This window comes from Carassius carassius, chromosome 32 (genome assembly GCF_963082965.1).
Source record: "Carassius carassius chromosome 32, fCarCar2.1, whole genome shotgun sequence".
NCBI classification, from domain to species: domain Eukaryota; kingdom Metazoa; phylum Chordata; class Actinopteri; order Cypriniformes; family Cyprinidae; genus Carassius; species Carassius carassius.
This window is the reverse complement of record NC_081786.1, coordinates 6,470,028-6,485,584: the sequence shown is the minus strand read 5'-3', so window position 1 is coordinate 6,485,584 and position 15,557 is coordinate 6,470,028. Positions and strand designations below refer to the sequence as shown.

General features: G+C 36.4%; 1 long non-coding RNA gene across 2 annotated transcripts in view; it reads left to right on the top strand.

Moving 5' to 3' along the window:
- Positions 1–15,557, top strand: part of LOC132112508 (uncharacterized) — a 186,367-nt gene that overhangs the window by 5,890 nt on the left and 164,920 nt on the right. Inside the window, exon 2 of one of the 2 annotated variants that reach the window (XR_009424969.1) lies at positions 1,064–1,187. The exons of the other annotated variant lie outside the window; for it this stretch is intronic. This is a non-coding gene — a long non-coding RNA (uncharacterized LOC132112508). The remainder of the gene's footprint in view (positions 1–1,063; positions 1,188–15,557) is intronic. 2 annotated transcript variants of the gene reach the window in all.

The following is a 15,557-nucleotide window of genomic DNA, read 5'->3' as shown; positions in this document are numbered from 1 at the left end:
AGTGCATTTCCCAAAAGCATTGTTAGCTAATTATGGTCACAAGTTTGAACTTTTTTTGTAACGATGCTCAGAAATTGTGACCATAGTTGGTTTTAGAAAATGCACTCCGGTTAGGCTTTGTTCAAATGCATTAAAATAAATCAGCACGAAAAGAAAATTCAACCTATATACGAATGATTCATACATGATGCATTGCATTTTATATTTTTTTTAACCTTGTCATCCTTAATCAAACTGCAGACTTCTGCCTGGTGACATGCAGGATTCTTCAGTCATCTACCTCGATCCAATCAACAGTTTATGGTTGGAACCTCATCCACACCCTGCGTTTGTAGTAATGCATTTTACTGATGTACATCACAATAATGAAGAAAGGATCTATTGCTACTTGGATTTCATCGCAACTGAGTATGAGCAATAGCAATAAGTGTCACTTGCAGCCGTAGTAAAGAAAAATGAGAGTTTACGGTGTCTCAGACAGTGTGTGGCATGCATCAGTTAACATGTCAAATTGCTAATTTGTTTTTCATGATTGAACTACTTCATGTGAAACAATTGCACAGTTTGCTTGAGGCTTGATCTTGATTAGCATTTTTCTATCAGGATAGAGAGGTAACCCTTTTAGACTTGTTTATCTGCCTCTGTTTCAGATGCATGCCGTGTGCAAATGTGATTCTGGGAAAGTTATACATACACAAGGGCATCTTTATGACATCAGACACTACAATACTCACGAGTTCCACTTTCCAAACCGCATTCACCAGGAACGGCTACACATGCTGTGCGTCACCAGATACGCTGTTCACTTGATACATTATTGAGCCTCTTTCTTGAAATGGGGTCTGCATAATGCATGATGTAGTAATAAATACCACACTTCAATAAACTACAGTTTCCTTGCTGAGGAGATACCCTATATTGAGGGGAATCAATGGAGAGTGATTTTGTTTGGTGAAAGGGAAAGAGAGGTGACGATTGGGGAAAGAGTGAAATGAGACCGTACATGAATGAGTGGACAGATTGGGGAGTGAGGCAGTGACGCAAAGCTTTGTGTGCATTTCAGAACGGCAGAAGCTTGAATGGAAAAGCCCCTTGCTGGCGAGAGATGCTCCGAAATTGTAATTGGTGCTGGAGGGGGTGTTGAAAGTCTCTGCGAGCTTGCTGCCAGTGGAACCCAAGCACCAGAGGTAATACATCATCATGTCTCTCGCTTGGGTAGCAGAGCTTATGCGTGTAAGAGCCTTTCGCCCAACGTCCCATTTGACCAGATCTAGATCCGTCTCTTCGGCCAAACTTGCACTCACTTAAGTCTGGCTTCACTCTCCTGGACATGATCACAGAACTTTGACGTATACCACAAAATCACAACTCAATTTCATTCTTAACGAGTTTGTTTGACGGTGCTTTTCGTCATGGTGCACAGTCGGGATTTATGAAATGGCTTGTGTATGGAAGTTGCTGACACTGAGGTTTGGTATACAGCAGCTAAATCAGACATGTTTTAGGACTTTTTCTGTCAGGAAACCCTGTCACCTAGTGGCACAATAAATGACCTGCTTTAGGGAAGAAGGAACAAAGTTGTCTTCCTTTTTAAGCACCTTTTATATGCTCACCTTACCTTGACCACATACTGCGCTGGTCTGATTTGCTGATGTTGGACTCTTTGGTGGCACCGGATGCACATTCATCACCTTGCAGAAGCTCCCTGTGCCAGTTCCCAAACCGACTATTCTGTTTTCCTTAGACTTCCTGTGCTGGAGAACTCCACAAATCAAGGGAGTCTTTATCCTCGTCTTGTGTTTATCTACTTTGGTATTTCTCCAGCCTCGTGATAGTCAGCAAAATACACCAAACTTCAAGCGTCATGTTAATATTTCTTGGGGGTAATGATTTCCCTCTTTGGGAAGGAAGGAAGGAAGGAAGGAAGGAAGGAAGGAAGGAAGGAAGGAAGGAAGGAAGGAATAAAGTTGTTCTTCTGTTTGAACCCCCTTTATGTGCTCACCTTACCTTGACCACATACTGCGCCGGTCTGATTTGCTGATGCTGGACTCTTCGGTGTCCCCAGATGCACATTCATCACATTGCAGATGCTGTCCTGTGCCGGTTTGCAAACCGACTGTTATGTGTTGTACTTGGACGTCTTGTGCTGGAGAACTCTTCAAATCAAGGGAGTCTTTATCCCAGACTTGCTTTGGTTTTTCTCCAGCCTTGTGATAGACAGACAGTAAAATACACCAAACTTCAAGCGGTATGTAAATTTTTCTTGTGGTTAATGCTATCTGTTTTTGGGTTTGAAGTAAAAAAGTCGTCCTCGTGTTAAAGCACTCACCTTACCTTGACCACATGCTGCGCTGGTCTGATTTGCTGATGTTGGAGTCTTCATCACGCATTCATCACCTTACAGATGCTGTCCTGTACCTGTCCACAAACCGACTGTTCTGTTGTCCGTAGACCTCCTGTCCTAAAGAACTCTGCAAATCAAAGAAACCTTTACCCCTGACTTGTGTTCATCTGCTATGGTTTTTCTCCAGCCTTTTGATGGACAGCAAAGTACACCATACTCCAAGCGTCTTTTTAATGTCGGCTTGCAGGTTACGCAAAATCAGCCCCAATTGATTTTCTTTCCTTCTGATAGCAGACCTTAAATACACCTAGTTGTCAGAGCTCAGCTAACAATGGTTGAATGACTGGAGAGACAGCGCATGGGCCATAATCGATGTCTTACACTTCTGTGCCTGCACAACTGAAAGCCTGTTACAAGCAAACAATGGCGCTCTGAGGGAAACGCTTGGGCCGTCAAAAGTGAACTGTCAAGCTAGTTGTCCTCAGGAGCGTAGCCATAACAGTTCTGCCAAGTCTAATCCTGTTTGTGAATACCTGTTATACAGCCAAGTGTGCAGCTGCTGTCTGATTGCGCTAATAGCCTCACAGAACAACTGCGTAGCCTGAGAGACCGAAGGAGAATGAGAGAGTGATTGTGTTCGAGAGAGAGGGTTTAGAGGGAGGAAGAGAAAGCAGATCAAATCCTGTTCGTTTAAAGCCTCCACACACGTTCTTACTTTCTGTCCACCGTGCGCTGTTAAAAATCGATCGTCTACCTTATACCAGCCCTACAAATCCACCTAAAATGAATTCCTTTTGTCATTCTCAGAGTTGCCATTTTGTGTTGAAAAGAGATGAAGAAAATAATTGTTCACATATAGGATTTTTCTGTGGGAGTTTCGACTGTGATGTGCTTGAAACGAAAGGTTTAACAGAAACTAATGGCCTTGATATGCCTCCCCATCTTTTTATTACATTTGTCGTTACGGTATGTGAAATGTAACTGTAGGGGCCCATTTTCAAAGGAACAGGCATATTATTCTCCCTATGGCGGCTGGGTTGGTTATTTGAGAAGATAATGTGTTCGCTCGGACTGTGTTTTGTTGAGGAATCAAAAAAAGTGTCAAGTTTTAAAGATTTTTTGAATTGATCAAATGTGCCAGAATATGGTAAAATTTGCCACATTTGATCAATTTAATGCATCCTTTCTGAAATGGGGTGTGTGTGTGTGTGTGTGTGTATGTATGTATGTGTGTATATATATATTGTGTATGTATCAGACTACACTTACTTTTTATGAATTACTTGATCACATATATTCACACAAAGGAAAAATGTATTCAGAATTTATTGATTTTCCCTAATTCTGTTTCATCTTTTACATTTTTATTTCTAAAATGCCTAAATGAAATGCAGATTTAAAAAAAATATATATATTTTAAGTGTTTTATTTAGATTTTTATTAATTTTATTTTATTTATAATTAATTAGCTTTTCATTAAACTCAGAAATCCCCTACAGCTCCTTCACAAACCCGAGATTGGGAAACCTTGACATAATGTAATGCTTAATTCACTTTGTTATTAATAACAAATGGAATATATATATTTTTGCATTCTAATAGCAATATGTTCAATATTATCCTATTTAAATCAATGTGATGAACGAGTTGCATTATAAATAATAAAAAGTAATGAAAAAGTAGTCTGATATATTACCTAAAATGTGTAATGTAATGGATTACGGTACTAAAACTTTTTTGTCATGTAATTTGGAATCAGTAACAGATTACAATTTGTAATTGATCTACCCAGCTCCATATGTATAATATTTTATTTGTTACCTAATTTGAATTCTCTTCTCATATGGTCTATTTAAGTGTTTCATTCTTGTTTAGGTGGGTAATCTCTTCAAGAATGAGCTTCAAATTGGACCAGACTTTAAGCTGCAAGTCAGAAGTCTAACATACGTCTACATAATTTTCTTTTAATTTATTGCACTTTGTTACAGTTGATCTAATGTTATTGCAATTACACAATCCAGATGTTTAATCAGATGGTTACTTGTAATATCCCTACAGTTGCCCACCAGCTAAAATTGGCTGAGTAAATGAGATGAGTTTGCCTCTTCTAAGATTAATTAACCATCTTTCTTTATCACAGCTGAGCCAATGTGCAAAAATGAAATCAGAATTGTAGGTGTGCATGAGCATCAGCAGTTTTTGTAAACATCTGCTTTGATGTTCTTGGCAATTGGATTTTGTTGCTACAGTATTTGCATGATGATCATCTGCTTGAAGTGTCTGGAAAGTCGCCAGATCCTGCATAAAGTAATATCTGTTGTAATTGGGCATATATATTTTCAGATAGTTCTTTCTGAAACATTTCTCAGGCCTGCTTAACTGAGTTTGTGTTGGCTGCTGTTTCCTCTCTTGGTTTTATGGAGCAGGGTTTTATTAGATTTTTCCCTCATAAGGTCCTCACCAGTGCAGTGTTAGATTTAAAACCTTTCTCCGAGTGTCTCCAAAGACCCAACCGGAGGAGAACGTGTCGATGGAAATGCTCAGTGCTGCCGCTGCACACGAAATAAAGGATGTACTCTTACAATCTTTCTGGCAGTGTATTCAAAGTCCCTCTGGCAGGTCAGTTAACTCTGTGGCTAGATTGGTAAAACCTCCGGGCAACTGTTTTCTATGTAGGTTTGGTCGTACAAATATAGCTCCTACTGTATATACTTGAATGGAGAAAGATGGAAATCTATAAAACAGTTTGTCAAGATCGTGTCTCAGTAACATTTAAAATTTTAGTTTTTGACCTCAAGTGATGTTACATGCACATTCAATACAGTTTCTTCACACAAAATCAAAAATTTGTTCTAAAAGAAGCTTGTAATCTATGATCTTTTTTTTTTTTATAAGCCTTAAACATGCGGCCCTCTGTGGGACATTGAATATGAAGTAGATTTTATTTCTCATAAGAAAAAAAAAATTATTAGAACCTTAAATCTGTGTAGAAGTTTTGTTGTTGTTTTTTGCCTCCCTCCAACCTTGCTAGGTTAAATCATCCCTTTCCCAGCGTGAACAGAGTCATGCACTCCATGGAGATCTGGTTAACCTGGAGAAACACTGGCCTCTCTGTTTACCCAATAATAACAATTCTATTTACAAAGGTGCTCAGGGTAATAGTGAGCCGGTGCATGGGTCCTCTATTGGATCGAAACAAATTCTCCACTGTTTATGCCATACTGATGCTAGTGGACTTTGCATTCTCAAGAATAGATTTGAATATGGTAATGTTATGGCTTTTTGGTGCTTGGTAGTTCAATGGTAGCCTTTTGAAGTGTGATAATACTGTGGTATCATAATAATGTGGTAATTATTCAGTATCAATGCATATTCAAAATACCTTCTGATGATGCCATCATTTTTATTTTCTTTTTTCTATTTATTTATTTTTTTGGTGTCGACCACTTGCACAGACTCTGACAGACAAAATTAGCTATAACTCAAGTTAAATATTTATTGATGGTTACATATGAACGCATATTTATCACTGCCAGTGCAGTCTGTAACGACCCTCATCCATTAACTTCTTCAGGGTGTAGTTTCCTACAATGATTTAGAATACTGTTATTCATATGTAATGAGAGCTGACTCAGTTTAGAGGTAATTCTACCACATGGGGGCAGAAGAACATTAATTAGTACTTTATGTATGCGTGTGATGATGGTGGAAATCTCTGTGAGATCTTTTTTTCCAAATAATGGGAAACCTCCATGTTTAGCTGTAGCACAGCTATGGAATATTGTACAATGACCATCATTAATTCCAACAAATAGAAGCAATTTTGGACATTTAACTTAACAGGAAAGACCTTTGGAATATATTGGCCCTAAAAAATGTGGCATTTTAGTTTTAGTAACCTTACCGAAGGATTTTTTTTTTTAATGTGTATGAGTCTAGACTGTGCAGTTGTTATTTAATCAGAGTTGTGCCAAATGTATTCAAAAGTGAACCAAAAGATGCATTTTATATATTTTCTTTAATCCATTAATTTACAGTCTATGGACCAGATTGTGGAGCCTCTTTCGTATAATAAACATATATACATATTAATCTGGCAGTATCTGTCGTGGTGCTTAAAGTGGTAGAATATAGCAATCTTCTGAGTTGTTATTTTTTGCTGGTGGCATTTTGTACACATGAACAAAACATGACGGGCAGCTTTAGCATCTGCTAAGATGTTTATTTATGTGTGAAGTTGACAGCAGCTACAATATTTGCTCATGTCCTGTTGTCAAAGACGATATGTTTTTTACACGTATGTAAAGTGACGTGGTACCATTTATAAGAACTGCTGACAGGGAGATCCATCAGGCCGCATGACATGATGGAAGCAGAAAGGAGTCACGGTCCATTACAGAGGGTGAGTCAGGGATGTAAAGGCTGTCAGTGTTCTTGAATGAGAATCCGGTAACAGGTACAAGCTAATCATGTTGACCTCCACTGATTTTTATAGAGGGTTATGCTATTGTATAGGGACCAATTCTCACTATTAATATTTGCTATTTATTAGCCTGCTCATTATTAACATATTGGCTGTTTTTAGTACTTAAAGCACATATTCTGCATGACTGTATTCTACATCCCAAATACTTAAACTTAACGACTATCTTACTAACTATTAATAAGCAGCAAATTAGGAATTTATTGAGGCAGAAGTTGTTGTTAATTGATTTTTAATAGCGAGAATTGGTGCTTAAAATAAAGTGTGACCATTACTTTAATGAACAGGTCTCTCTCTCTCTCTCTCTATATATATATATATATATTTATAATTAATGTTTACTATTTCTTTTTTTTAATTTGTTTAGAATTTAAATAATTTATAAATGTATAATTTATACACACACACACACACACACACACATATATATATATATATATATATATATATATATATAACAATTGTTTTTTTATGATTTAAATGATTAATTTTGCATTTTAATATATAAAATTTCTATAACATTTAGTGGACTCAAACTTATTTCAAAGTTTTTAAGTCAAAGTTTTTACTGTGAGATTATGTCTCTTTAATTCTTCAATAACACTTTCTTGCATTTATTTTTTAGCCTATGACATCAAATTCCTTTTAATATTTTTTTTATGTTTAGTGTCTATTAAAAAAAAGTTTTTAAAAGAAGTCACTTATGCTCACCAAGGCTGTATGTATTTAAACAAAAATACAGTCTAATTTAAAATAACAATGGATGGATCCTTTAATTAAGTGAAAAATGTGAGACTGATAATGATAGTTTACCTCTTCTTGACCATCAGCACAATTCAGTATTGCTCATCCTTGAAGGATCATTGTCATTGCACAAACTATTATTATACAAACTAGTATTATAGTTCAGATCTTAGTGTCTTCATGAAAGTTTTACATTTATTTTTACTTTGGGTTAAATGGCTTTGATGCTTCTCTGCTGATGTTCTTGTTGTACTGATGCTGAGGTGACTCCAGTAGCTGACTTTTCATGTCATCTGAGTCCCTGAGCTTCATCTTGGCCTCCAGCTGTGCTGACGGGGGCCTGTGACTGTGGCTGCCAGTGCTAAATAACGAATGGGTATTACGGTGAGCTTCCTGTCAGTGAAACACCTGTGTTGCCCTGGGTGATGTCACCCTGTCACTCTAAGCAAGATGTCTGCTGGCCGGTAGGATATACTCTTACACGTACGGCTGTATAGGATAGAAGTGGCTGTGTGTGTGTGAATAATATTCTGCATAAGGCACAACATATACACTGGATATGTGTATATGTATGTCCGAAAGTCTCAGTCCACATTGATTAAAAATTCGATTCATACCTGGAAATACAGATACAAATACAAAAAAAATAAAAAACTTAAAACAAAACGATGTAAAATAATGCTTATAATAATCATTTATATTTTATTTATTTATTTATTTTTAAACTGTTTGTTTTTAATTATTTGATGATACTTTTGGTTTAAAATGAATGTATTTTTATTTACTTTTTACTTTTCATTTGATAGACTGTTATAGACTGTTTCCATTTTTTTAGATTGTCTTATTAAAAAAATGTATTTTGCATTTTAATAAATACAATTTGTATTACAATTAATGGTCTCAAACGTTTGAACAGCACTGTACTAAAAAAAAGTGTCAAAGTGCATTAAATTTTTCATTATGTGACCAAAACTAGACTTTTCAACACTTGTTTTTTTTTTAGCTTATGATATCATATTCCTTTTAATAGTTGAGCTTTTTTGTTCTCTGTTTTGATCAGTTAATACTGAGTACTGTTGACTACAATGGATCATAGCCTCCCTCTTGCATTTGGATTCCTGTTGATGTTTGTTGTGCTAGGCTCAGCTTGTGTAAGAGTGTAATGGTGTCGGGAAGCTCTTTAGCCACAAATGAGGGTAAAAGCACAACCAATAGTGGAAATGTTTGCCAAATGAAGCCCCTGCTCTCGTGTGAGAGGACATGTATATCTGGCAGGACTTAAATTGTTTATACAAAACCAGTTTGCAGCCTTTCAATCATACCCTCATGCAGAAGAACGTCACTTTGAAGCTCTTAGGGTTCAGGGACGGTCAAATTGAAATCTACAGGCAGTACGACGCATTACAGGAAAAAGTCATAAAGCCTGGCGGATCCAAAGCAAAAGTTTTTGACTTCCATTTGATTTGTCAAGCCTCCCTTGAGGAAAAGAACTACATGATCTGTAGTCATCTATTTATCCATCTGTGGGAAGTGAGAGGTAGACTCATCAAATCCCACGCTGCAGGATGTTCTAATTCCGTTCTCTCATTTAAGTCGATGACTCAAATTTTGGACGGACTTCAAGAAAGTGTATCTGTAAATGTGGCAGTTGGGAGGCCATTAGTAGTACAGCAGTAACAAGCCCGTGCAAACAATAGCCCTCAATTTTTCTTGTTTTAAAGAAGCACAGACATTAAAACTTGATACTCATTTTATTAATGCAGGTTCACAATGTCCATTAATTGGAAAACAATCTCACTGCTGTACACAAATGACTCATCTTGGATTGTAATGAATGTATTTCAGGTTCAGTATATGGTGCTGCTTTCTTGTGCAATTACTTAAATCTTTGTTCAGCTTGGATTGGCGTATCTGTGGATGCATTCTATTCCTAATCTGATATTTTATAAGAAAAACTAGATAAAGATACTAAACTTGGATAAAAACAAGATAAATCTACCAAAAAGGTATTAAGACTTGTTTTCAGAAAATGTCTTGAATAACTTAAGGTATTTTATATTATATTTAATATTTTTTTCCCCATGTTTTTGAAAGAAATAAAAATTGTATTCCGTAAGCATGCAATGAATATATCCAAAGTGGCAGTAAATACAAGACAAGATTATGGATATAACAGAATTTGGATATAACATATAATGAGGCCAACCGCAAAGAGACACACTAAGGACTCACGGTGAGTACAACCTGTACCATACGCATGAGAAATAACCATTCCCAAATATGACATGAAACCCATGTGCATTTATTCTGACATATTGATTGCTGAAGTGTGCAGTGCTTAAACTGCAATAATAGTCTCTGAAGGATCTAACTGACTCCAAACATCTCCCTTTGTATTTGTAACTTTATTAAAGAAAAATATCCCCAGTAGTGTTGAATGATATGAACTGTGTCCTCTTCTTAATGAAATAATGAGCTCTCCTGAGATCCAAGAGTCCCTGCTCTATTCGTTGACTTTGTGTCTGAGGAACAATGCAGAGTCACTGAGAACACTAACTGATCGCCTCGTTATGGATGACTTTCTCTAGCCAAATCCTCAGGGGAGTTGAGAACAGGATGTAGATAGTCCATGTACTGCACTGTAGCTCATTGCTGCTGGACTGAGGATAGCCAGTCACTGACCAGAGAGAAAATATCATAATGAGTAATGCAGATGCATAAAAATTGGTTTACCCTCATTTTTGTGTTCCGTTCTTTTTGGCCTGGAGATGATTGTTAATGCTTGTTAATGTTATCGCTGTTAGGAATCCGGTTCCTGCCCTTCTGTCCAGGCACCACCAAATGTCACTAGCCACCACATGGACACTCTCACACTACACCACTATGAACTCTCACAACACACAGACTATTACACATCACCTCCAACTACATTTCCCATCAGCCACTTCCCTAATCACACTCTCACCTGATAACACAGCTGCAGCCAATCAACTCGGCCTACTTAAGCCTTGGACTTTCTCCCACTCAGGGCCGAGTATTGTATAGCATGTATCACACTTCTGGTGTTGCTATTCTACTAGCCATTGTCAGTGTGCCTAGCCTAGCCTAGCCTAGCCTAGCCTTGCCTTGCCTTGCCTTGCCTTGCCTTGCCTTGCCTTGCCTAGCCTAGCCTAGCCTAGCATAGCCTTGCCTTTTTGTCTTGCCCTCCGGATGCTGTTCGCCGATCGTCGACCCACGCTCACCCAAGGATTATTCCTGTTTTTTGCCTGTGCCATACCTGTTTGCGATTGATTCGACCCTGCCTGTGTTTGACCTTGTTACCAATAAAGCCCGCAAATGGATCTAAACGACTCTTGTCTCATCGACCCCGTAAGAATCGCATTGGACTAAAACTTACTGACCTTTTACCTGCCCCAGAAAAGGTGATGATTTTTGTACTTAAAATTTTTTTCCCATGCCTTGTTACACTTGAAAATGAAAAACTACTCATAAATTCTTATCTTGTAATGCTATATTATTGCTAAGTGCTGGACTCGATCAATTTGTCATCTTGATTTCATTCAATTAGCACAAGGTTTTTTATTTTTTGGAACTGAATGATCAAAGGCCTCATTGATCTGAGCTTATACACCTCAGTTTTTGAGAGATGATTGCCAAAATGATCCACAAAAAATGCTTGTTTTCACTCAAAAACTGAGGTGCCAAAGTTCACATCAATGACTTCGATCATTCAACCCCATAATTAGTATAGGTTTAGCACAGTAGAGTGGTTAAAGGGATAGATCACCTAAAACTGTAAATTCTTTTATCATTTACTCACCTTCTTTGACCTTACAAACGTTTTTCTGTATTCCGTTTTTTTCCCCTTCATTTTATTTTTTCTAGACTCTGCTTTAATGGAAAAAAAACATGTAAAAGCATGTCCAATTAATTTTTTACATAATTTATATAATGTAAGCAATTTTACAGAAATTATTATATAATAATATAGTATTATACGCTTAACACAAATTAAATATTTAAGGCGCTATGAATTTTGGCTAAAAAAATTATGTTTTATTAATATTTTTTATTAAGAATAATTATTAAGAATAAGTAATGTTTCTGTTACAGTTTATTCAAGCTAAACCAAACTTTTATTATGATGGGAATTTCTGTTTGTATATGATATGACGATAGTTTTTCTCAAAAGAAACCGTAAAATGTTAATGGAGTGAGTTCTAGAGGTTATGTTTACACCCAGAACATGCAGGATTCATATTTAAATAGTATTTTTGTGGTTTAATATTCACAGACACTAGTCCATACGCATTTTGTTTCAAGTGCACTTGACCTACTTTTGATTAATTCATCCAAAATGTGACAAATTCTACATTATACAGTAAATTCCATTTTTATTAATGATTTATTTTTGCAATTCTATCTGCATTTTCCACATTGTGAAAATCATATGACCCTATTAATTAAGATATTTGCATTAATGAGTTGAGAATCGTTTTAGTCTGAATGATTCATTCATAAATGGTTCATTGCACCAAATCAACTGTGAATTTAAAAGATCTGACTTAAAGTTTGATGCATTTATGATACTTTTATAATGTTTATTTGACATGCCAAACTTGACATTCCATGTTCTCTTACACTTCCATTAGAATAAAACAAGTAACATATTTTCTAAAATATCCAACTTATGTTCCACAGGTGAAGGTAAGATGTTTTTTTTTTCTTTTTGGTCTTAAGTCCCTTTGTAATATCAAATTGTTTTTTAATTTGGTAATTATGGAAGGCACAAGGGTTAATGAGTGAATTTGTGATAATAAAGTGAATCACAAATTCTGTGTAATTAAGGTTAAATGTATCTTTGTCTCTTTAAAATAAATGACTAACATTTTATGGGCCAGGCACAGATGTGTGCTCGTTAAAGATAGCATTTTTTGAGTGATTCATTTTATGATTCACACTGTTTTAATGCCAGTGGTGAGCCACCCACACGTTGCATTGCAGGTTTAGATCCTCATACCTAACGCTTCCAAAGACGCACACACCCATCATCATGATGAGAGGCTGAGAGTTTTCTTACTTGAGTTTCGATTAAAAAAAAAAAAAAGCTCTATGCAAGGAGTGGGCACACTTATCAGAATATTATATCAAAGTATGAGTAATTTTATATCAGGGTAATGTTATAAATCAGTGTTATTTTTGCTTTTGGAAATTCAACAAAGTTTTTTTGTATATGTTAGATAATCATGTAGCAATAGTCATATTTTTGGACGTGTAGTGAATTCAGTTGATTGATTGTTACTACTCAGTGGTGTACCACAGTTCTTGAGAACTCCACCCACAAGTAGGGATGAAGTATTCAATAAACTTCCTTGTTTCTTATTTGAGGTCACTTTGTCTTGGTAGATGCTTTTATTCAAAGCGACTTAAATCGCAATTATATTTTGCAAATATACTTTGCTATTTTTTGTAATCAAACCCATGGCATTGGTGTTGCCGTCGCTTCATTGCATTTAAAAAAGTTTGGACGGCATTGGTTAGGCAAGATTAATTATAACTGTATTGTATTCTCTGATAACTCAAAGTTAGTCTAGCAACATGGATTTTTTTGTAGGTGATTTGAATAATAACAGCATCAGGCTTTGGGCTGAAAGGAAATTGTGATTGGTGTTCAATGCATAAACTGGACAGCATTGCTAATTATGGCCTTACCTTTTCTTGGTTCTAGATCTAATGACTTCAGTTTGTGACCATATTGATTTGATCATTTTCCTCTGCTGCAGTCACCACAAGTGTACTTTATGAATATGATTACATGATACTGTTACTGTAATATTGCAGACAGTCATTGCACTAGTTGGCAAAGGCAGCTTTACACCTCGGTGAATTTTCCCATGAGCCTCCAAACAATAGAGGATGAGTAGGAGGGACAAACATTATAATGACGATGGTGGTAATCTAGTTGTGCTGGCTGGCAGAAACATTCTAAGAAACTGGCTCATTTTTCACAGTGTTTGCCCAGACAATGTCTGGAGTGGCTGTAGTAAACAAATCTATGACTATGACACATTTAGAGACGAGAACAGAAACTACATTCTTCCCTTGCAGGGTATTGCCAAAAGTCTTAGTTTATAGGCCTATAGGATAGCTTGGAGAATCAAAGAGGTCTGGAATAACTCCTCGGTTTCATAGATCCCATATTAAGTACACAATGTGATTGTCATCTCTGCTCTTGAGCACTGATTGTTCTAGACACAATTTTATCCAGTCAGCTAAGCTATAAATGTCATTTGAGCACTTTGATTATCATGAGACCAACTTTTTGGGTTGCAGGTGTTGAAAAAACAATGTAATAAAATGCATCTAACCACATACAGTGAAAAAAATTGGTGTAGGATTTACTTCAAAAAATTTTCTCTCAGAAGTTGCTAGTAAATATTTATAAACAATTACAAATAAATGGTATAATGGATTGAGTTAAAGGGTTACTCCACCCAAAAATGAAAATGTTGTCATTAATCATTTACCCCCATGTCGTTTCAAACCTGTAAAAGCTTCGTTCGTCTTTGGAACACAATTTAAGATATTTGGATGAAATCTGGTAATTGAGACTGTCCCATAGACTGCCAAATAAATAATAGAACAGAATAGTCCATCTGCCATCAGTGATTCAACCGTGACGTTATGAAGCGACGAGAGTACTTTTTGTACATGAAGAAAACCAAAATAAAGACTTTATTCAACAATTCCTCTCCTCTGTGTCTCTCGAAATCAGCGTAGCGCCATTTTGCCAAATCTCAGCTGTACCCAGATGGCGTATGCTCCGCGCTGCGCTGATGCATTGTTTGCTTTCAAACCAAAGTGTAATAGAAGTAAAAAACGAATCCTTCGCCGCGGCTGATACAGAAGTGCGTACGCTGATTTGGAGAGACGCAGAGGAGAGGAATTGTTGAATAAAGTCATTTTTTTTCTTCGTGTACAAAAAGTACTCTCGTCGCTTCATAATGTCACGGTTGAATCACTGATGGCACATGGACTATTCTAACGATGCTTTTCATACTTTCCAGGAACATGGAAACTGTTATTTATTTGGCAGTCAAAATATCTTAAACTGTGTTCCAAAGACGAACAAAGCTTTTACATTACATTTTTGGGGTTGCAGGTGAAAAATTTTATAAAATAAAATTTGACCAAACACATACTCTGAAAAAAATAAAAATTGGTGTAGTATTTGAACTTGAAATTAAACATGGTTTTTGTTATTTATTTATTTTTTAAGTTAGAGTATGTTTCCTGTAAAACATATTCTAATAATGTTTTTTTTATTTGCAACTTCAGAATTTTTTTTATTTTTTACTTTTTTTACTTTTTTTTTTAAAAAAGACAATGCTGTGTGAATTTTACACTTTGTAAAAGCCAGCAAAGTTCCTTCCTCAGATCCTCAAACCATGAGAAAACTTACATAATGTAAAAGAAAATGTGTCTTTATAAATATGGGTTAGGATTGCTACACTACTTAATTTCCAATGTAAAACCTCGGTTCTGAAGCAAAACCATTTGAGAACCAATGTGGTAGAACTTTAATTAAAAGTAGACTTTTTTTTCCTCTCTCTCAAAAGGCTTTTCTTTTCATTGAGCAAGCTTCCTTTCTTTGTGAATGTAGCTGAGGGTCGCCAGTCTTTTGGAATAGTCAGGGCCACTCATTTGTTTGTGAGCCAGAGGAGAGAAAGGCATAATTTTACTTTGTCAATGAGACGAGGTTGCCTTTGATGTGACTGGTGTGGCAGCGAGAAACCGAGGGACAGACGCATAATGTCGAAGATGAATAAGCAAATGCGTAAATCGATGAACTCGGGCACCGCTTCTCTTTATGAAGCTTGTCGTAAAGCCATCATTTAGGATTTGTGTCGGCGTAAACAACCTGTCTTGGCTTTTTATGGGAGGTAGGGAGGAATGGAAAGTGCCTAGATTGCTGAGACAATTTTG